This window comes from Marmota marmota, unplaced genomic scaffold (assembly GCF_001458135.2).
Source record: "Marmota marmota marmota unplaced genomic scaffold, marMar, whole genome shotgun sequence".
In the NCBI taxonomy this organism is placed as follows: domain Eukaryota; kingdom Metazoa; phylum Chordata; class Mammalia; order Rodentia; family Sciuridae; genus Marmota; species Marmota marmota.
In genome coordinates this window covers 31,048,846-31,070,125 of record NW_025999990.1, presented here as the reverse complement: position 1 = coordinate 31,070,125, position 21,280 = coordinate 31,048,846, and the positions used below count along the sequence as shown (strand labels likewise).

The window sequence follows — 21,280 nt, the reverse complement described above, 5'->3', positions numbered from 1 at the left end:
TACTAAAATAAGCTCACTGTTGCCTGGAATCACAGGAAATACCTGCCATCAAAGATAGTTCAGGCTGCAGAAATATAACATTTCACTTAACATGATATTCTCCAATTTGGGGGAAGAAGAGAAGGGAGAAGAGAGGAGTTGGCTGTTATAATAATAATAATAAACAATGTTGTGGTGCAAGATTTTTAAATCACTGTTGCCCAAACAGTTCAGAAAAGTATTTTAACTAGGATATAAGTCTGTACTACTATTGCTGAACCCTCTAGTGTGATGTGAGAAACCACAAATGATTGTAAAGACAAAAGTCATTTTGTATCTATCTTTGTATCCCTGGAAGTCAGCATAGAGCTTGGACACTGTAGGGACTTTCTAAAGAGATGGCTGGTAAATGAGGGCAAAGGCTCAAAGCAAGATGGGCTGATGTCTACGGAGTTCTCATTTACGCCAGACATCCTTCTGTATACACACGTACTTCATTTTGTATTAACACACCTGACAACGTGCACGTTTTAACTCCATATTTAAGGAGGAAATTGAAGCCTCATCAAGGTTGGCTAACTAACCTATCTAAGGTTCAGTTAGTCGGGGTGAGTATTCCAATCCAGACACTCTGGCTTCAGAGCCTAAACTCTGAATGATTATGCTCCTCTGCCTCTCGTGTAATGTAAACACCAAATAACTTTAAGACACAGAAGCATTGTTTTTTAATGGTAAAGAAAAGTTCTATCACATTAATGGATCTTAGGCAAATCTTAAACAGCCTTGCTTTGAACACAAGTGACTCCTTCTCAGTGTTCTTAACCTTTTTTTCCTTTTAAAACATGATGGCCCAAATCAACTTCCTGATTTACATTCAGAATGCATCATTTTCATTCTTCGGTGTCTTGTTCTGAAATTCAAGTTTTAAAAGTTCGTGGCTAAAGCCGGGCCTGGCGGTGCACACCTATAATCTCCAAAGGCTCAGGAAGCTGGGGTAAGAGGATCATGAATTTAAAACCAGCCTTACCAACTTAGTGAGGCCCTAAGCAACTCAGTGAGATCCTGTCTCTAAAATAAAATACAAAGAATAGGGCTGGGGATATGGCTCTGTGGTTGAGTGCCCCTGGGTTCAATCCCCGGTTACCAAAAAAATAAAGAAAAAGAAAAATCTATGTCCAGTGTTCCTTAGTATGTCATAATACAGGGTCCCTGCCTCTGCTCCTCATCAGCTGATCTTTTCCAGAATGTTTTCACCTTTTCTAAGCCTTGTTCTTCGTGCCTTTACTTTGCACAAGCTGGTTCTCCTGCATAGACTCTCCTCCCCAAATCCCCCTCACTACCACGTGCTCTCCAGTGACTCACAATATGCTGGTCATCCTTCAAAGTCCATTACAACTATTGTTGTTGTCTTTTCACTGAAATCATTGACAAGCCCTCCTGGATCAACAGTTATCACTCCTCTCTATGAATTCACATAGCCCTTTGGGCCCTTTTTTAAAAAAAATAATAATAATTTATTTATTTATTTTAATTAGGTATATATGATGGCCGAATGCATTTGGATCCATTGTACACAATTGCAGTACAACTTTTCATTTCACTGGTTATACACAATGTAGAGTCGCACCATATGTGCAATCATACATGTACCTAGGGTAATGATGTTCATCTCATTCCACCATCTTTCCTGTCCCCGTGCACCCTCCCCCTTGCCCAATCAAAGTTCCTCCGTTTTTCCCAAAGCCCTCCCCCATTATGGATCAGCATCCACTTATCAGAGAGAACATTTGGCTTTTGGTTTTGGGGGTTTGGCTTACTTCACTTAGCATGATATTCTCGAACTCCATCCATTTACCTGCAAATGCCATGATTTTATTCTCTTTTAATGCTGAGTAATATTCCATTGCGTATATATACCACATTTTCTTTATCCATTCATCTATTGAAGGGCATCTAGATTGCTTCCACAGTTTAGCTATTGTGAATTGAGCTGCTATAAACATTGATGTGACTGTGTTACTATAGTATGCTAATTTTATGTCCTTTGAGTATAGACCTTTTTAGGAGGTGAGCTCCTAGTGTAGACAACAAAAATAAAAGCAATCTTCATTCAGCATTCACAGCATCAGACTGTAATTCCTCATGCTATCTGTCTGTCTTCCTTCTGAATTTTTCATCAAGGACAAATGCCTGGTCTTTTTTCACTTTTGGAAGTCCTGTACCAAGGACAGCGAAGTCTTCTTTCTGGTATGAAGGAAGTATGGAGGGTCCTGTTTGGAGAGAGGCTTGAGTGCTATCAGGGTGGTTAAGATTCTAACACTGTATTCAGCCATTACAAGAAAAGGAGAGCTCCATTCAGGGAAGGGAAACTTCCCTGACAGAGGGCCCTAGCTCTCTGTGTCAAGCACCAAAGCAGATTCTCCATACACATTATCTTTTTTAAAATTCATAATAATCCCTCAAATAAGCCTGGTGTTACCTTTGTTATTCAAATGCAATAACTAGGGTTCCAAGAGTTTAAATAACTTACCACTGACATATTTTTGGTTAAGTAGCAGAACAAGAATGACATGTCTTCTTTAGCAAAATTCCATTCTTAAAGAACTTTCTGATTTAATCCTATAAGAAGAATACATGTGTTAGATAATGTTAGAATTTTTCATTTAAAATATTTTCTGAAGAGTAAGTTATTTGAAAATACATAGATCTTTTCTGATTGTCAAATAAGTTTATGTTTAGGTTAATACTAAAATTAGTATTACTTCTGTTCAAAAAGAATTTCAAAGATCTAGCACCTTATAGTTCTGAGACCTATTTAGGTAAAATCCTCCTTTACTGATATGAGGGTAATTCTGGAAATGACAATGTCTGAAGTTGTAAACTAATAGAATTTGGGGGCTAAATGTTATCTAGAATCAACACTAGGAGCTGAGGTTTTGTTAAGGCAGGAATTTCTCCCTTTCTTTTTTCTCCTGAAGAATATTTATGAAATGATTATTTATAACTTACAAAAGGGCTTAAGATGCAAAATAAAAATTTGCCTACCTATAGTGACCCTATTAGCACTTCTTAAGGGAGTATATAAATGCATTCTGAATTTTTAAATCACACCTTTTAAATACCAAGGGTAAGAATAACTTATATAATTGAAATTAAACTATCAAAAAACAATCTCTGACTTTGTTTTAATTGCAAAAATCTATATCTATAGACAAGAGCTCCTTCCTTTGGTGGAAAATCCTATGGATGCACAGCCAGCATTAATGCATTCTTAGAACAATTATTTATTCTTTCTTCCTTTCAGTTTTTAAACATTCTTTACATATCCTTCTTGTTCCCTGATTCTGAACTAGGTACAACTATTCCAAGTAATATCTGGGTTAGATTTACCATCTGTTAGAATCCTAGAATTTAAAGCATCAGGAAGGATGTTTCAGGTCATCTACCTGAGACCCATCAATTTTTCATTTGAGGAAATTGAAGCCCAGAGAAGTTAAGGACTACTCCAGGAATTAGCTGCAAAGCCACAGCTAGGACCTGTCTGAGTTTCCCCTATCCAGCTCCTCTCACACAACAGGGTGGTCTGCATCCCTGTCCTCTTGGTCCTCTTTTGTTCCAAGAGAAGTTTCCAGGCCTAAAGAGACAATAAAAGAAAATAAGGTTGATTCTGGTTTTAAAGAATGTGCAGAAGATTTACTATTCGTTAGATGTTTATTGAGATTGTTAAATATTTGCTAAATGCTGGAAATATGGCTGAAACAAACAAACAGGAAGGTCTTCCAGGCCCACATCCTGCTTACTGTTGGGTGTGTGTGTGTGTGTGTGTGTGTGTGTGTAAACCCCCAGCATAAAGATGTTAAACTGCTCTCCCATGAAGACAGTAAAATAGTCGAAGCTGGGCATGAATGTGCATACCCAGAATCTAAGTGACTTGGGAAACTGAGGCAGAAAGATCTCAAGTTTATGGCCAAACTCAGTAACTTACCAAGACCCTGTCTCAAAGTTTAGAAAAATAAAATAAAAATGATTGTGGATGTAGCTCAGTGGTAAAGCATCCCTGGGTTCAATCCCCAGTAAAAATAAATAAATAAATAAAATAGTCCAGGCAATGATAGACACAATGTAATGCTAAACATGGCAACTAAAATAGTTGTAACATAATCACTTTTAAAAATATAAAACAGCGGGATCCATAAGCACCTTATATATTGCATTGAAAAGATTCATATCCATGACTTTGATCTACTACTGTTACATGAAAAACTTGTTTCATACCTACTTAAACATTCCAGAAGTGAAAAGAGAATTTTTTAAAAATATGAGTGGCATATCTGCACTGTTGTGTCTTTGAGTAAGACAAATATATAGTGTCTTAGAAAACAGAAGTCTATTCACATTCCCAGATTATAGTCCTGACTTGTTGAGTTATCTTTTGTTTGTTAATTGCCCTTTACTACTCCAGAAGAGCTTGCAAAATGCTATTTACCTTTACATAAGTACCATTTCAAAAACTGTGTTATCACGAGAATGAATAGAGGAATATTTTCCCATCAAAAACTAGAGATTGAAATGGGCTTACAAACGCCAGTAACAATGTGGTTTAATGTTAGTGCATTCATATTAGTGACAGTTTACTGTCTGAGTTTGTATTTTATCCATCAACTGATTTTTATAACCTTCAAAATGTGAGTTTTAAGTCTGTACTGAGTTTATATAAGTAAAATTTGAAACTGTGAATCTGATGGTTTCAAACCAGCAAATCAGATTAATAATGTAGCTCTCAATTCTGGCAGTTCCTAATTATTCTATAACATAAATGTTACTGTGTGTGTCTATGTGCTTTCAGAGACTGATGAATACTTAGAGCATTTTCTAATAGTATGTGAATAAATAAGGTGGCTGTCTTTTTATGAACAACTTTGTAGTATTATGCCCTGTGGTCCTAGCATATAAACAACTCTAATATCCAACAGTGTCTCTTCTGAAGTTGGAGTTCTTCCTAGGGTAGTTGCATCCTCAAAGGGCACATTTGGAGGGGAAATGCTTTAATATATTCCACATAAGGTTCCATTCTTCCCATTCAGCCATAGCAAATGAGCCTCCCATAATGGCAGTTACATAGGCCCCCATTCTATATAGCAACAGACCCCTCAGTTAACAGAGTTCCTTTGCAACCAATGTCACCGGGAGTAAGACAGAGCTATGCCCTTGCCTGAGTCCCCAATGCATCCCCATAGCAATTTGAACCCTTCTTTGGCAAGAAAGGTCTGCACGCAAGAAAGGCCTGCACACATTTTAATGGTAAAATCACATTATTCTGTCCCAGATTCTCCCTTCCTACAGTACAAGGAGTGAAAGGGCCCAAGAAGGACAGAGCTTGCTAGTCCCCCAAAAACTCAGTTCTTTTTTTATAAGTAATTTTTTTATAATTCTCTTTATATTTACATGACAGTAGAGTATATTTTGACATATTATATATACATAGAGGATAACTTACTCTACTTAGGTCCCATTCTTGTGAATAAATGTGATGTGGAGTTTCACCAGTCATCTATTCGTATATGAACATAGGAAAGCTATGTTCAATTTAATCCACTGTCTTTCCTATTACCATACCCACTCCCTTCCCTTTGTCTAAAACAATGAATTTCTATTCTAAATGCCCCACATACCTTATAGTGTGTTAGCATCTTCATATCAGAGAGAACATCCTGCCTTTGGGGATTGGCTTATTTCGTTTCATTAGCATTTCATTAGCATTACAGTCTCCAGATCCATCCATTTACCTGCAAAAGTCATAAAGTCATTCTTTTTTATGACTAAGTAATACTTCATTTTGTATATATACCACATTTTCTTTATCCATTCATCTGTTGAAGGGCACCTAGGTTGGTTCCATAGCTTAGCTATTGTGAATTGAGCTGCTATAAACATTGATGTGGCTGCATCACTATAGTATGCTAATTTTAAGTTCTTTGGGTATATGCCAAGGAGTGGGATAACTGGATCAAATGTTGGTTTCATTCTGAGTTTTCTAAGGAATCTCCATACTGTTTTCCAGAGTGGTTGCACCAATTTTCAGTCCCTCCAACAATATATGAGGGTACCTGTTTCCTCATATCCTCACCAACATTTATTGTTACTTGTATTCTTGATAATTGCCTGAAAAGAGATGAAATCTCGGTGTAGTTTTAATTTGCATTTCTCTAATAGTAAGAGATGTTGAATATTTCTTCATGTATTTGTTGACTGTTCATATTTCTTCTTCGGTTAAGTGTCTGTTCAGTTTCTTTGCCCATTTATTGATTGGGTTATTTGGGTTTTCTTTCGTTTTGTTGGTGTTAAGTTTTTTGAGTTCTTTATATATCCTGAAAATTAATGCTCTATCTGAGATGCAGGTGGCAAAGATTTTTCTCCCACTCTGTAGGCTCTCTCTTCACATTCTTGATTGTTTCCTTTGCTGTGAAAAAGCTTTTTAGTTTGATACCATCCCATTTATTGTTTCTTGATTTTACTTCCTGCACTTTAGAAGTCTTATTGAGAAAGTCATTTCCTAAGCCTACATGGTGGAGGGTTAGGCCTACATTTTCTTTTAGAAGGTGCAGTGTCTCAGATCTACTGCCTAGGTCCTTGATCCACTTTGAATTAAATTTCATGCAGAATGAGAGATAGGGATTCAATTTAATTCTGCTACATATGGATTTCCAGTTTTCCCAGTATCACTGGTTCAAGAGGCTACCTTTTCTCCAGTGTGTATTTATGGCACCTTTGTCTACTATGAGATAACCATATTTATGTAGGTTTGTCTCTGTGTCTTCTGTTCTTTTCCATTGGTCTTCATCTCTGTTTTGGTACCAATACCATGCTGTTTGTTATTAGAGCTCTGTAGTATAATTTAAAGTCTGATATTGTGATAACTCTTGCTTCATTTTTCTTGCTGAAGATTGCTTTGGCTATTCTGGGCCTCTTAGTTTTCCAAATAAATTTCATCATTGCTTTTTCTATTTCTATGAAAAATATCACTGGTATTTTAATAGGAATTGTATTAAATCTGTATGGCATTTTTGGCAGTGTGGCTATTTTTACAATATTAATTCTGCCTATCCAAAAATATGGGAGATCTTTCAATCTTCTAAAGTCTTCTTCAGTTTCTTTCCTTAAAACTCAGTTCTTAACAGAAGTTATTCTACCTGATGAAAAGAATTTCTTTGTGATTTTCCATGTCATCTAGCTCTGAAGTATTCTGTGTAAGTTTGTTACCTGTAAGCACAAGGGATTTTCAGTTAAATATTATTTGTCTTCCCTAATTTTAAAAAATAGCCTATTTCAGCTCATGGTTGCTTTCTCATTAGAATATTGGGATCCCATCAGGCACAGTGGCACATGCCTGTAATTTCAGTGGCTCTTAAGACTGAGGCAGGAAGATTGTGAGTTCAAAGCCAGCCTCTGCCAAAGCGAGGCACCAAGCAACTCAGTGAGACCCTGTCTCTAAATAAAATACAAAATAGGGCTGGGGATGTGGCTCAGAGGTGGAGTGCACCTGAGTTCAATCCCAGGTACCCTCCCCCCAAAAAATATTTAGATTCCTTTCATACTTATATCTAGAGTGTTGCTTAATGTATACTAATTTCAATAAGCTTCAGTTGCTTAGTAATGAGTGGATGCTTGTCAGAGTCTGGAGAACATCAGTGAATAACTGAAACAGCAACATCTCAACCTTCATTCTGCACTGGCCATCCTGCATATCTCTGATGTGCTGGTGAAACAGTAGCTTTCTCAGAAGGAGCTCATTAAATTATAAAAAATGAAAATTAGCATTTAATGTAATGTCGTTCTCTTTGGTATGGGTCTGGAAAATGAGTATAGAATAACAGGTCTACATCCTACGGTCTCCAAAATGATTTTAACAGAATACAGAATGAAATACCCACCAAAACTGACACTCTTAGACAGCTTGTTTCAAGTGCTTGTTATTCTGTTTGCTCAGTTTTATTGGGAAAATATTTTAACATGTTCCCCTTTTGCTGATAGTATTCATTTTCATGCTGAGTATTTAAGGATTCTGAAATATTTCCCCTTGTTTTAAAGGGTGGTTACTTTAAAAAAAAAGTAGAAGCAAAAGAAAAACATGTACGCTTTTAAAAAAAATGTAGAAGCAAAAGAAAAAAAAATGTATAGAATAAAAGAAATTTTAGCTGGGTAGTAAAAATTAACCCCTAAATTTAAAATGCCTGATATCTGAATACCTGAATACAAGACACCATCAATAGCTTGAAGTGCACCCAAAGCCCATTCTTTTCTACTTGGAATATTTAATCATATGATGGAGCTTTCAAAGTCCCAGGAAGAAGATACATCAGTATGAATTTTCATGGGAAACCATAAGATATCAAAGAAATATCAGTGTTGGAAATAATTCTGCCCTCATACCCCAATCTGATGTAGCACCATGGCTTTACCTTCCCAGCCCATCCAGTGGGAAATTTGAAGGAAGACAATCATGCAAGATAGACCCTCCACTATGTGGAAAGAAGGGTGGTGTTTTATTTAAATAAGAAAAATGTTCTTACTCATAACAAAAGCATTTATGTGAATTCTGCTCACTATATAGATGGGACAAAAACAATCATCCACAACTGGTTTTGAAAGTTGTTCAGAACCTTGCCCACTTCACTCCAAGCAGTGGTTCTCAACTGCGTGCAGTTTTTCCTCCTGTGAAATTTAGCAATATCTGTTGACATTTTTGATTGTCATGTCCGGGGATAGGGGGTGCTATAAGCATCCAGTGGGTACAGGCCGGGGTGCTGCTCAACATGCTATAATGCTTAAGATAGTCCTCCAAATGCAAGGGTTGTCTGGCCCAAAGTGTTATTAGTGCTAAGATTTTGAAACGCCACTCAAAAATATTAAGAGCTATTGTTTAATGTACACCAGGTACTTATTAGGTACTTTCCACATATTACCTATTTAATTACCATCAGTCCATTAATTAGGTACTGCTGTCTTAACTTTTAGATGATGAAACAGAGGCTCAGGAGGGTAAGTAACTTGTTCAAGGCCATGCAGTCAGCATGAATTTGAAAGCAGAGGACACACTAAAGACCAGCTCCTATCAGGTCACTATGCCCCATTCTTCGAAAGTACCCATATCAACTACCTCTGTGCTTCCCAAAACTCTTTGTTTCCAAAGAGTCCCTATTGAAATGCATGCATGTCATCTGTACGGAATGGGAAGGTGGCTAACCATGGCCTCTTACTCCATTCCCAGAGTCTGGAGTAAATAAAATTGTTTCTGTGATTCTGGACTGGAAAAGAGCTAACACAGTTAGAAAGGAAGACCAAGGATTCCTGTGAAAGAAAACGTCATTCTGGGAATATCCTCTTTAGAACACAGCTTTGCTGGGGAAAATGGGATTTCAGTGAATGGTATTTTTTTCTTCACTCATGATTCCCTTGATCTTATCCTTGACCGTCAATCATTTGCTTTTCAGCCCTTTGGTGATAGCCTGCTGAACTCTGTTAGCTCTTCAGTCTCTTCCCTTGACTCTCCACCTGGGCCCCAGCTATGCATAACCATTTGCCATTCACCTGACATGTTGACATTTTCATTTCTCTCTGTGAGTCTTTTTGGAGTGATGAGAACTTTCCCAGAAACTCCCTGTGAGTTTTCTGGAGTTTCTCTAATAATAACCATAGGATTGGGGCTTGAATCAACAGAAATTCATTATTTTTTAACAGTTCCTTAGACAAGAAGTCTAAATCAAGGAGTCAGCTGGGCCGTTCTCCCTCTGAGATCTCTAACGAAGGGCTTTCCTTGCCGCCTCCTAACTTCTGTTGGCTTCAGCAATCCTGGGAATTCCTTGACGTGTAGCTATGTCACTCAAGTCTCTGCCTTAGACTTCTGTGGCTTCATATCCTGTGTGCGTCTCTGTAATGTCCTCTCCTCTTCCATTAGGGATACCAGTAATTGGATTTAGGGCTCAACATAATCCAGTGTGATCTGATCTTGATCCTCAGCTGATTACCTCTGCAAAGACTCTACTCCTAAACAAGATGACATTTTGAGTTTCCAAGTATTTATGAGCTTTTGAAGGACACTGCTTGTATTAGAGTACTCCAGAGAAACAACCAATGTACTGTGCACATACACACATACACACACAAAAAAAAATAGTAATAAAAGAGATTTATTATTAGGAATGGGTTCACACAATTATGGAAATCAAAGAAGTCCCCAGATTTGTAGTCCAAATGCCTGAGAACCAGGAGAGCTGTTGGTGTAAGTTCCAGTCTAAGTCCAAAAGAAGGAGAAGACTCCTGTCCCAGCTGAAAGACCATCAGGCAGAGGGTACGAATTTCCTGGAGCTCAGCCTGTTAGTCTCTTGTTCTCTTCCAGCCCTGGATGAGAGGAGGCCCACTCGCACTGGAGAAGGCAGTCTCTTTTACTCAGTCTACCAATTCAGGTGTTAATCTTACCCAGAAACCCCTCAAGCCACACCCAGAATAAAATATGACCAAATATCTGTGCATCCATGTTTCAGTCAAGTTGACACCTAAGTTAAATGGCACACAACTCAAACTACTACCTTTCTTCCAGAAGATTGTCCACAGTTCACTGATATCCTACTGGTGAGGGGACTGCAATAGTGATGATTGACTTAGACCCTTCCCTGAACCGTAGACAGCAAAAACTGAGTATTATGCCAGCAAAGAAAAATTAGAGATTGGATATTGGGTAGGTAACTAAAAAAAAAAAAATCTGTTCTATTTCCAAGTACTTCTTTTTGAAAATTCAGAGCCATCCACACTAGTCTGTGCTTTGTGTTTGTAACAGACAAAAACAAAACAAACAAAATATTCAAGTTACTTTAAAAAAAAAAAAAAAAGGACAATTAGGTTTCAAGTAAGAGTAGATCCAGAGGTTTGAAGGCTTGGCTCGGGATTCTGTCTCTTTCTCCATTCTCACTTGTTTTCCTCTAGTATTGGATTAATATTTAAGGAGACTCCATCCGTGCAATGAGGAAGAAAGCCATCAGCCTCTGCAAGTGTAAATAATCTACCTAACTGTGAGTCACAAAGAGATGAAACCTCACTCCCACAGAATTCTGACTGGCCCTGTTTAGGTCACATAAATACATAAATATTCCTACTCCAACTCCTGTTTCTGTTCTTGATCACTTCATCATACCTAGCAGTCCCAATCAGTATCCTCCTCGTATGGCAGGGGTTCGGGAGGACCTTCATTTGACCTCTGCCATCTACTTCTTTGACCACTAGAGCTAGTTATCTGAAACTGGACCACAATCACCAAATAAGCTATCCCAATCTCCAAACACTACATACCTCTCTGCCAGCCCTTTTGCTCTGATAGTCCACATTTGCCATTTTTTTTTTTGTATTCCTTATAGGATATTATCATCCTCGTTCTTTTCTGCTACCAATGAGCCTCCTCCTAGGCTTTATTCCTTTCTCCTCTTTTACTTCTTACTTTCCTTTTCCCTTTGCTTCTTACTTCCTTCCATTTCTAAATATACAAATATGCATCCTTTTACAACTTTCTGACACTTCTCCCTGGTGTCATAGGAGAGGCAGTTTCTCTCCACTCGTCCTCTTTACCCTCTTAAGGACTGAGCACATCAGTCAGCCATTTCTTCTCCTACATTATCAGTTTCCCTGCCTGGAGTTGACCATACATCCAGTAAATATTTCAAGAATGCCTATATTTAGAAAACTTACCCTGGCTTCACATTTCCTTTTCATCCCTACCCTACCTGCCTCCGTTATAAATCCAAGTTTCTCAAAAATAAGTCGACACAGGTTGATTCTACTTCCTCACTTGCCATTCTCCTCCTCTTCCTTTACCTTTCCAGAAAAAAAAAAAAGTGTTCTTATTATGGTCATTGTTATCTTCACATGCCAAAGCCAATGACTTCTTTTTCTATTCTCATCTAACTCAACTTCTCAGTACCTCTGAACTCAAAGACCACCTTCCCCTCTGAAAAACTCCCTTGTCTTGGCTTCTATAGAAATACACTAACAAGGCTTTCCTCCTACTTCTCTGAGTCCTCTGTTCTGGGGAGAAGCATTGGGCATTGTCTCTATGCATGCTTTTTTTTTCCCCCATGACTTTGAAAAGTCTACAACTTTCATATGTATGTCTCCATCTAAACCCTATTTGCTTAGCTTTAGGCTCACAAAAGCACAACCTATGTGATGTCTCAAGTTGAACACTTTCCTCACCCCCACTGCCCCTCTCCACATTCCCTCAGCAGGCTCCTGCGCCCAGCCTCTGCCTGCAGTAAATGCCATCTCCATTCATTTTTGGAATGCTGGGAGTTTTTTTGCGTACGTGGCTCTCACCCATCCTCGCCATGTAATCAATGACTGATTCCCATCAATCCTACCTCCATGGTGGATTTCCAATGTGATCCTGTCTCACCGTCTCCATTGTTAACTTGTCAACATCTAGTTCACCATCTTCTGTCAGCCTCCAAACTCACTTCACTTAATCCACTCTTGCTGCTGGCCTGCCCATTCTCCACACCATAGCCAGGGTATTGTTTTAAAAATCAAAGTTATATTATGTCACTATCATGCTTTAAATCCTTCAGATGTTTTCCATTGCACTTGGAATAAATGTCAAAAGCCCTAGCAGGCCCTACAAAGTGCTGCTCCCTGTGGAATTTGCCAGGTTCACATCATGTTCCCTCTCTCTCATGCCTAGTGCTCCAGCCACGCTTGTCGCCTTGTGTTCCTCAATCACTTCAAGCTATTTCCTCCTATGGGACCGTGTATGCTCTTCTCTTTGCCTGAAATGCTTTCTCCCCATCCTTCTCATGTGTCATCTCAATGTCACTTTCTCAGAGAAGTCTGAGATCCCACCAAATCCCCTTGAAGAGGACATTCCTTCCTCATACCCCTTTCCCAGAATGGACTTAACCACCCACTGCCTCTCAAAACTTTCCTCAAATTTTGACAATAATAAAAAGGTTTTATAAATCAGAATATTTAAAATTAGTCATCAGCACAATTATTCCTTACACCATAACTCAGGTCCCTCCAAAATTGGCTGCTTCTTCCTGGACCACTGGGTTTTACAGCTTGCTTCCCCCACAGATAACAGTTCCCTTTGACCTGGAACTGACTCCCAGGATCAGAACCTCAACACCCATGCCCCCTGGCTCTCGTCTGTAGTCCTATCCCTAATAACTCATAATAATATGAGTTATTAGGGATAGGACTAATAACTCATAATGAACACACTGTCATTGTCTTTTATATAAAATGGCTTCATTTCTTTTCTTTTACCTCTCTCTTCTAGACTAGCCTATATGTAATCAATAGGCCCATTAAAGCTGATTACAAAAAAAAAAAAAAAAAAAAGACTGATCCTTTCTCAAAAGTAATGCCATGGCATCTATACCCTTCCTTAGAATGTGTGGGGGGAATCAGTTTCAAAAATAACAATTTGTTTTATAATCAAGCTACATGTTTAGCTAGAAACAGATATGACTAGGGATTTTTTTTAAAAGTGAACTGTCATTGGTGGAATTATAAATGATTAGAAAATGTTTTTTCTTTCTTTTTTGATTGGTCTGTAATGTTTATGAAAGATATCATAAAGTCTAAAACAGATAGAACACACAATCTTTGTGTTCAGTGTTCTAGATGTTATTGCTCTGTTGGCAATAGGAGTAGGCAAGCCAAACCTCAGCCAATGTCAAATGCATGACATAGCATTTCTCTGTGCTTGGTATGTGTGGATGAGAATTTAAAAACCCATAATTGTATCCCCACTGGGAGGTAGAGCATTCTTAAAAGAACAATGTGTGGCTAATTCCGTACAAAACTCATTTTCATCTTCAGGTTGAACATTGATTCTTCCTGCCTCATATTCTTATGAACCAGAATTTTGATATTACATCAAGAGGTTCTTTCCAATGGCTAACCTGGCCAAAGCATGCTGTGGTGGCTTCAGTAAAAAATGAAGAACACCTGTTCACCATTGTTTGCATGCAGGCATCCTTTCAAAAGCTGAATCATCTCTCTCAGAGGCTTCTGTTCCACTTCCCTTCCTGTTCATTGTTCACCGTTACACCTTCTCCAGTTACTCCATTTCACCTGTCTCTGTGAGGCTCTAAACAGAATGCAGTGGCTGAAAGGAATGGAGAAAATGACATCGTGTGGAGCAAGGACAGTGTCTCCCAGACTGACTCCAGTGAGCCCCTCCGTGGAACCTCTGAAATATCAGGTGGACAGCCCTGCCAATGGAGTATTTGCCATTAATAACACACTTCGAACTCAGAAGGGTTCAAAGTGCCCCATATCTTTATTTTATGACCCAAGTTATATAAAATATTTTAACTACTGATTGGATGTTTTTAATTCATTTCAATAATAGAATTCATTTAAGTATACAGAATGAAATTTCAACTATTAGTCTATTTCTTATCGCAGTTTATTGAAACCATTTTCCCAATAGGGTATATTTTTTCAAGATTTTTTTTTCTATTCTTCCATATGGTAATTTTGCTACATGCTTTCTTAAGCACTTATGCTTCTATTTTTCTTCTTTCCCCCAATCAGTTTATACCCTTTTCAAACTATTTTTAATCTTTTTCCATAATTTATTCATCTGTAAAATTACCTTAATTTTTTTTCTAACTTGCTTCATTTCCTACAGCCCTGTAATTTTATCATAGTTGCCACCAATAATTAACTTTTACTGAGTGCCTACAGGTGCATAACCTTCATTACTTCCTGTCTCATCTCTATCATTGTCTCTGATATAGATATATATGTTCTCTCCCCCCCCTCTCTCTCTCTCTCTCTCTCTCTCTCTCTCTCTCTCTCTTCTCTCTCTCTCCCCCCTACTTCATAGGCCGTTACAGTTCATCTTCCCCTTGCCACCAAATACTAAATGACTTGTCCTTTCCCAGGGTGCTATAACTGAGGCAAGGAGAAACTCAGTAGTTTTTATTACGCCTACATCTAATTTCGGCCACCAAATCTGCTGTTAGGGTTCATCAGGCTCAAAGCTTAGAAAGGGTGCTGTGCTGTTGTATTCAAAGTCTGAACAGAAAGTGAAAGAGTCAGGGGAAACATGCCCAAGATTCCAACAACAAATACTTTCCAAAACTGGGGGACACTGAATGGGTTATTCTTCTCCCCTAAATGTTCTACTTCAACTGACGTAATTCAGTTATCTATCCACTCTCAGGTAGGTTGATTATATTCCTTCTCATATATTGTTGTATCTGCAGTTGTACTTTCTATATCCACATTCTTACCTTCCCATCTAGATTGTATGCCATTATATTTCTCTGACTCCATCTAGCATTGTGAGTGCTTCTTAGAAGACGCTTAATTAAAATCTATTGAATTAAAATAAGTCATCTCATTTCAGAATAAAACACACTGAAGAAACCAGGAAATAATAATCTCTAGTACTGTGTATTCAGAATAAGAAAATGAATCATTTTAAGAATAAAGTTTCAGGAATCTGCCTATCTCCTTGACTTTTAGGTAGACTCTCTTTTCTCTCTAGCTGAGAAAGAATATCCTGTCAAAGGGGGACTTCGTAAGTCCTGCAAACACACCTGTATTTACAGGCTGGGACATTGTTGCAGGTGATCAGGCTTGTTCTTGTTGAGTTGGCTGACAGCCTGCCACTCAAATCACAGATCTGCTGCTCTCCCGACTGACTGTAAGGCCATGAAAAGAACTTAGAGGCCATAACATCTCTGATGATTTTACATCAGTTTGAGCTCACCAAGTTTAAGAGGACCCTGATCCCTCAACACTCCAGGAACTTTCTGTTTTGTTCTTCATAGAATAAATTTTTGTCTGAGAGAGTCTTTATTTCTCAATATTTATTCTGTTTTGCTATCAGTAGAAGGTAGTGCAAGAGATGTTGCCATGTGGACTGTCTCTCCTGAGCATGCTGGTAGAATTTCACGGATGACACCACAACCCCAAGGTGGAACTGGGAGGGAGCTCCTCAGGAGTGAATTGTCATTTAGAATCAGAATGGCAGAATTACGAAATGCAAAGCTGTTTCTGTTCTAGTACTAGAACAATTCGTGATGGGACTTGGAGGAAACTTTTTCACTTCCTTGAGCCTCACTTGTCTCATCAATAAAATCAGTAAAATGGGTATTAGACTAAATTATAGGTATGATCCTGCTAATCCTGCCAATTCTAAAATTCTGTGCTTGGATTTACCTACCATAAATTTAATAATCTCCCCTATCCCCAGAAATCTATTTTAACTAAATAACCTTAGATACAACCAAAAATCTAAATACAAAAGTACATCAGTCAAAGAAACCAGGAAAAGGTTTCAATAAGATATAGCCAAATAAATTCTAACACATCCAAATAACAGACCTAGAGGCCATTATTAAAGTCTTTCAAAGAGTGTAAAATACTAGAGCATGCTTATTTTATATGTCTTTCATTAAGTAAGAAGACAATCTTAAAATTATCTTAAAATTATCTGTGTTTAGTTAAATCAATACAGAAAAATGTTAATATTGATTACCTTTGATGATTGAATTATGAGAGCCTTTAATGTTATTTCAAAAATATTTTCTATATTTTGGACACATGATACTATCTAGTAGTGAGAAGATGGACAAAGAAGTATAATGTACTTATATAATTAAGTTTAAAAACCAAGAATATTTTTTTACTAAGGATAAATCCAGAAATAACTATATAGCTGTGAAATTTAAAGAAATGAAAAGTGCAAAAACAAGTTTAGGAATCAATTTCCATAAATGAGTAAGGTGAAAATCATGGGTTCATGTTAGGTTGTCTGTAAAATATATAACCCTCAATTTCACAAATGTTATTTAAAAATAGATATTTTATATGATATTTCCACACTAGGAGAGCATAAAAGAGCCTTATTATTTGTAGCTCTATTGATATGATTCAGAGGCGTGTATATTTTGAAAACATCCTAAGGATAAAATAGAATATCTGGCTATTGATATAAGTTGAGATGGCTAGCAACAGCCTTGTTCTTTCATAAGAAATTGTCATGAATAGAAGAGATACTAATCTGATTAATATTTTTTTTAGGTCAGTTGCTCAAAGTGGCTCAAGAAACTATATGCTTGCAAAAATTGTTCAGTAGATCACAATCTGTTTTCATTGCTGTTACCATGTTTTCTTATTCAATATAAACCAGCACCCGAATAACAAAGCTCTTTGTGGTATTCATAAATAAAGAATAGTCTTAAAAATGGCATTTGCAGAGGCTCAAATTGTTTTCTCTTATTTTAGTTTCACTAATATTGGCAGCCAGTATTTTTTGTAGCCCTGCTGCGTAATTCAAACTAGTGACCTCTGAGCCCATATTAGTACCTTGAGTTTGTGATAAATTATATGCTCTCACATCAGAAGAGAAAGCAGTGAAGCAAATAACCTCTTAAGCTCCCTCCTGTCTCTGTGAGACCAGGGCTTGGCAAATCAACTTCCTGGGGTATATTCCAAATTATCACCTATGTTGCAAAAACTTTCTCTCCCCAGGTGATTGGATTCTTCACATGCAATTAAGTGGGTCATACCAGCACAGATTATATTACAAATTCAGCTCACACAGAGAGAGAAATTAATCTTAACATTCACAAAAAGGAATTTCAAATTTTCAACAACCCTAATACACTGATGTCATATTCCATAATGTTTAAAAAGAGAAAATCAAACAAGTTGATTTAACATCTGATGCTCCTCATGTTGGCTGATCATATTAAATGTTCTAGTAGTCGTATGCATTAACTAGATAAAGGCAGGCTCTACGTTTATAAAATAAAAAATAATTAGATCCATGTAATGGGCACCTGACCATAGGAGCAAAAAGGCACACAGACACGGTTCCAAAGAAATGCATACAAGCCCTAAAAGAGTCTCCGTTCAGGGAGCCACACATGAGAATCATTATGAATTATTCACATGTGGGTCTATTGGTCTTGCCTTCATCAACTGCTCTAAAGAGGATTAGTGGATGTTGGTTTTCCAGCGTGGCTGCTCCTTCTCCTTTTTTTCCTGTTCTTTCTCATACGTTTTACAGGACTGTGTCCTTGTGAGTCATAACACTTGAGGTTTTTTTCAGGTTTGTAGCAGTTGCCCAAGCTATTTTCATAATCTCAACAGATTTGTTGTGGGGCTTTTCTTTCTTTCTGTTTTTCATGATAGAGAAACCTTGCAATGCACAACATTCTTTCTGGTAACTTCCTGCAAGAAGGAAAGTTTTTTTTGTTTTGTTTTGTTTTTTTTTCCTGTCACCGGATATTTTAACCCCAGGCTACTGTTTTGCACTGTAGTCTTCAAAGGGATTTTGATGCTCATTTTCCCATGCAATTGGCTTTGGTGTCAGGTAATTTCCTGACTTAGATGACTGTGGAGAAAAGCAGCTGAAAGTTTATATTGCTGAGTAATTCACAGTAGTTGTTAACAGATCAAGGTGACCTTTTAAACATTCCTGTTAATCAAATATCAGTACATTATTAAAAATGCAATCTAGGGGCTGGGACTGTGGCTCCACGGTGAAGCGCTTGCCTCACACCTGTGAGGCACTGAGTTTGATCCTCAGCACCACATAAAACTAAATAAACAAAGGTATTTTGTCCATTTACAACTAACTAAAAAATAAATAAGTAAATAAATGATTCAATCTATTTTTCTATTCTGAAATCCTTTATGGTGAATATCCCTTAATATTTCATTTTAATTTGAAACAATACTAATAAATCATATGACCATTTTTGAGAATCCAGTATGTTTCCTGCAGTGAACTACTTAATATTTTTTTTTCATATTTAGAGATTAAAAAAATATAGTCCCAAGGTTTTGTTTTTGTATTGTTTTATATATATTTTTAGTATCAGGGAATTCAAGAATGCTCCATCACATCCCTGAGTCATATCCCAGTCTTTTTATATTTTATTTTGAGACAGGGTCTCGCTAAGTTACTTAGGTCCTTGCTAAGTTGTTGAGGCTGAACTCAAACGTGCCATCCTCCTGCTTAAGCCTCCTGCATTACTGGAATTACAGGCGTGAGCCACCACACTTAGTTTACTTCGAAATTCAATATTCTTCTAATGATCCATTTTGCACTGGAAATATGTGTAACTGATGATTGGTTTGTGGGTAGTGGCAAGCTGCCTTAGCTATTTGTCTAAAATGGCCACTGTATTTATACTGTGTTATTATCCAAACCCATATTATGAAACTTGAGACTAATAATATGTACTGGTTAAAAATGAGTTCTATCAACAAGGGGAATTCAAGTACCAGTTAGTTTCCTCATTGTCCCTCTTGTTCAAAAGTCATAAATATATTTACTAAAAAATAGTCAGGAATTTATTGAAAAGTTAGTATATTTCAAGCTCAGTGCATGATGCCTCCTTTTTCATAACTTTAAGGATTTTACAGAGGAGTAAGTAGAGGTTTAGAAAGGGTAAATAATCTACCCATAATCACAAAAGTGGTGTGTCTGGGAGCCAGGTTTCAAACCTGCGTCTGCTTGAGTCCATGGCTGACCCTGGAGCTCCCCTCTCCAGCCTCCCCTGGTAAGATTATGGGTGAAGGAAAAGGCTGCACAGAGATTCTAAGACTTTAAAGGCAGCAAGGAATGCTGTGAACAGCACCGCAAGAGGTAGCTTCCCTCCAGTGCACTGCAGGGGGTGAACAGCTTTTCTTTATTGGAGAAGTAGCCCTGCATCCTGATGCCAACTCTCCCTAATTCCTTGGTGCAGAAACATGAATAAGACAAGGTTCCTCTTCCTCAGAGAGCCCATGTCCAAAAAGGGAAGATAGATCCATCAACAAATCATTGCAAAATAATATCTAAATTTGGGAGGTAAACAAAGCTGAGTAACAAGGCCAGGCCTGAGGGACCAAGTTGCCTGGAGCCCTAGCTGGTGCAGGTGTGCTGGTGGGGAGGAAGGGCAGGGTTGAGCTGAAGGAAAGCTCCAGGCTCCCGGGCTCTGTCAGTCTCTCCTTAAAGGACCAGCACTCCTTTCGTCCTACTCCACAGCCATTGGTTTGGGGGTTCCCAGAAGTGACCACAATTGATATTGACCCAACTTCAAGACCCTGCTCTTAATATAACATCCCAAATATAATTTGGCTAATTCTAGCAAGGTGTATCACCATAGTTCCAAATTTATCCTCTAAAATTGAAGTAGAATTGAAACTAATCTGTTTAAGTAATGGTTAAACACAAGACTTTAATAAAAAGAAGATGAAGAATTTTTCCTCCTCCTTCTAAGCCGTGAGTAAAGTTTGCTCTAAGGAAAAAAAAAATAACTTTGTCTACTGATGTAGTGTTTTGAGCTTTTGTGTTTACTAAATATTTTTTTTTATGTTCATAAAGGAGCTGTGGGATTATTTGCTACTGAGTTAGTGACCAGCATTTGAAAATATTTAGTTGGCAGAAGTAGGAGATAATGATCAGTATTTCAAGAGATTAGTGGTGATTTAAAAATGCATGTTGTTATTTCATTAGTTAGTTTAAATACTTTTGAAAACCTTTTATTCTTATACCTCTGTTATTCATTTTTCTTGTTTTTTTTTCCCCTTGTTCATGGAGTTGAGTCAGCAAGAGAAACATTCAAATTAGACTGTCATACAGAAAAAAAAAAATCTGACTTTGTCAGGGTGGGTGGAGGGGGAAAAAAGCAACTTTTTGTCAGTCTTTTGTATTTCAGCAGCTGGATTCATTGCTACCATGGTAACGGACCACATGATGAGGTGTATTAGATTGCTGTGTGTTGAGCACAGGGGGAGAATGAACACAGCTTTTTATTGAAGTTAAAGGTTACTTTGGAGTTTCTTCTGTGGAAATGTGTAAGGTCAAATACTATAGCTCTCATCACATGTAGTGCTTCGGCAGAAGAATTAGGGGCATGTTGGTGCATTTAACTACAAAACCAGGTAAGGTACAATTGAATCTATGAAACTGAACTCTCTTCCTTTTGTAGCAGCAGCATAACTAACTGGCTGGGTGGAATTTCACTATCGCCCCCGCCCCCCAGCCCCCACAGAGGCACAGGACAAATTTCTTCTGTCCCCTCCCCAACTTCTCCACCTCCGATTTGATGTTTTTCATTTGAAAGTCTTAAACATTGCAAAATTTTAGAGCTCTCTGGTAGAATGTGTGTGTGTGTGTGTGTGTATGTGTGTGTACGAGAGTCAAAGAAAGAAAACTGCCAAGGAAATAATAAGAATGCAATAATTAGTGTCTTCAGATCAGTGAGAAACCAAGAAGAGTGTTTTCTTGTTTTTGTTC

At 37.7% G+C, this 21,280-nt stretch overlaps 1 protein-coding gene across 36 annotated transcripts in view; it reads left to right on the top strand.

Moving 5' to 3' along the window:
* The window catches only part of Dtna (dystrobrevin alpha), a 315,681-nt gene that overhangs the window by 129,620 nt on the left and 164,781 nt on the right, over nt 1–21,280 (top strand). For 3 of the 36 annotated variants that reach the window (XM_048806361.1, XM_048806371.1, XM_048806373.1), the window contains exon 1: nt 20,723–20,925. The exons of 28 other annotated variants lie outside the window; for them this stretch is intronic. The gene's annotated coding sequence lies outside the window, so the exon portion shown is untranslated. Of the gene's footprint in view, nt 1–19,921; nt 20,264–20,709; nt 20,926–21,280 lie in introns of those variants that run through there. 5 more of the 36 variants (XM_048806345.1, XM_048806344.1, XM_048806350.1 and 2 more) reach the window with 5 other exon arrangements.